Source organism: Octopus bimaculoides, chromosome 2, assembly GCF_001194135.2.
Source record: "Octopus bimaculoides isolate UCB-OBI-ISO-001 chromosome 2, ASM119413v2, whole genome shotgun sequence".
NCBI classification, from domain to species: domain Eukaryota; kingdom Metazoa; phylum Mollusca; class Cephalopoda; order Octopoda; family Octopodidae; genus Octopus; species Octopus bimaculoides.
Genome location: NC_068982.1, coordinates 186,787,172 through 186,790,141, shown reverse-complemented (window position 1 = coordinate 186,790,141; position 2,970 = coordinate 186,787,172).

Here is a 2,970-nt window from a genome sequence, read left to right as displayed (position 1 = left end):
ATGCAGTGACCGGTGAGAACCTGGGTATACAGAAGGGGTGGGGAATGCAGTGACCGGTGAGAACCTGGGTATACAGAAGGGGTGGGGAAAACAATGATGTAATAAGCAGAGCAGAGAGGACAGGATTGGGAAGTGGAAGATAATCACAGGGTATGAAAGAGGAAATATGAGGAAGAGAAGAGATGCAGTTTGATTTGTTTTGGTAGGGTGAGTGAAAAGTTTTATTGTTACATATGGGTGGGACACACACAGTTTCTAGAAATCAGCTTTACTGACATGGGCAGGCCTTCTCTAGAACCTCACATTGCCAGACATCTTGGTCCATTGTCAATTCCGACATCAGCCCCAACATTCTGAGATCAGTCCTCACCACTTCATCCTACGTCTTCTTGGGTCTCCTGCTACTACAGATACCATCGACTTTCAATGACCACCACTTCTTAAATATAATTATAATATATCTTGGAAGAGTCATTACGCCAATACAATTAACACACACACACACCAGTTCAACTTAGCTCCTTTATTACTAGTCAATTGGTTAAATATCTATTCCTTAGTTCCTTAGTCCATCCTGCGTCTGGTGGCGCATTGGGCAGACAACAATCTCCACTGATCTCTATCGTCAGCCTCTCTCTCAATGTTTTCCCATTTTCTGTTTATTACTGCTATGTCTGCTTTGAACGATCTGCGCCATGTTGTTTTTAGTCTTCCTCTCTTTCTCTTTCCGCCAGATGGTTCCCATCTAAATGCTGCTTTGGTGTGCCGTTGGTCTGGCATGCGGGAAAATGTGTCTGGCTAGTCTCATTCTTCTCTCTGCCACGATGTCTTGCAACCTACTTGACTGTGCTCGCTGGAGGACTGCAGCATTTGTGATGTGGTCGCAGTAGGAGATCTTCAATATTTTCCGCAAGCACCTCTGATGGAATACATCCAGTTTCGTAGATATTGTTGATGTTACTTTCCAAGTTTCACTGGCATACAGTGCTTTAGGTAACACGATGGTGCTGTATAGATGCAGTTTTATTTTCAAACCAATGCTTTTACTTGCCCAGATTTTCCCCAAACCCTAAGATCTATGCAAATAACTAATCAATTGTTTGTTTAACTTATTGGTTAAACAGTCAATTGTTTGTTTTGTTTTTTGTTGTATTCATCAAATCTCTTTCATACCCATTTGCAACATTGTCAGTGACTTCTCTCTTAGTCCAGTACAGAAGCCACATTTGTCTGTCTGAGACCTTGTTCCTTGTACGTGTGTAGAACAGGGCTCTGCAACCGGTATGCCATAGCACACTGGCATGCCATGAGATGATGCTAGGTGCGCCGTAGTGTAACCAAAATATAATTTTCTTCCTTGTACTTTTAGTCACATAAAAAGCACCATCCAAATGTGGCTGATGCCAGCGCCACCTTGACTGGGTTCAGTGCCAGTGGCACATATGTTTGTAGTGTTTGTGTAGGTATAAAGACAGAGAGACGAGATTTATTTTGATTTGATTTTAGAATTTTGTCATTGTTTAAGATTCAGCCAGGTGTGGAAGTAAAGGCATAAACCAGATTTACCTTATTAAGAAGACTATGATATTCTTTGCATATAAGGTTGGTTTTTGTCAAGTTCAATTAAAAACCCATTAAAATGCACAATTTTTGTCTTGTACAATTCTGTTATTTATTACAGGCGAATGTTAATTAATGACTCATGGTAATATTTCAGTAAAATTTAATTGAGTTTACATTTCATTGAATTTACCTGTAATTAGAATGGTTTTGAGACAAACATTCTGACATAGATTTGTATATTAACTTTTACTCAATTTGGTCATTAGACTTTTAATTGAATTTTGGTTACATGAACTAATCCCAGTAATTTTATTTCAAGGCTGGTACTTGTTCTACCAGTCTCTTTTGACAAACTGCTATGTTTCAGGGACATAAGCAAACCAACACTCGTTGTCAAGAAGTGGTGAGGGACAGACAGAGAAAGAAACACACACACACACACACACAAATGCATATGATGAGCTTCTTTCAGTTTCCATCAATCTTGAATGTTGTTTCTCACGTACCACCGGCACATGTGCCACTAGGGCGACGCTGGCAATGATCATGCTCAAATGGTGCTTTTTACATGCCACTGGCACAGGAGCCAATCCATGGCCCTGGCAATGATCACGCTCGGATGTGCTTTTAACATTCTACTGGCACAAGTGCCCCACTGGCATGAGTGCCTATGATATATCAATAAATAAAATCACTAGAGTTGTTTTATAAAGTCAGAGTAAATTCATGATTATTTTGGAATTTAAGTGAAATATTGGTATTTTAGCAAAGATTACATTAAAACATTGTTCAACCAAATGAACTTTCTCTTTTGGTTTTATCGTTACTAAGTTAAAACAACAATGGGTTTGTCCCATCCTTAGTACTGAATTAATTAAAATATATAAGTGGTTATCAAAGTAAATGTTACTACTATGGCACTCCGTTGGTTACGACAATGAGGGTTTCAGATGATCCGATCAACCGAACAGCCTGCTCGTGAAATTAACATGCAAGTGGCAGAGTACTCCACAGACATGTGCACCCTTAATGTAGTTCTTGGGGAGATTCAGAGTGACACAGAGTGTGACAAGGCTGGCGCCTTTGAATTACAGGTACAACAGAAACAGGGAGAAAGAGTGAGAGAAAGTTGTAGTGAAAGAGTACAGCAGGGTTCACCACCAACTCCTGCCGGAGCCTCGCGGAGCTTTCAGTGTTTTCACTCAGTAAACACTCACAATGTCTGGTTTGGGAATCAAAACCACGACCCTATGACTGTGAGTTCGCTGCCCTAACCACTGAGCCATTGCACCTCCACAAAGAAAATGTAGACAGTATATTAATGTAAACAATGTAAATTTATGGTTTACCTTGTATCTTAACTTGAGTAGAAATGCTCAATCGTTTATCAGGAGCTGGCAACTTTAT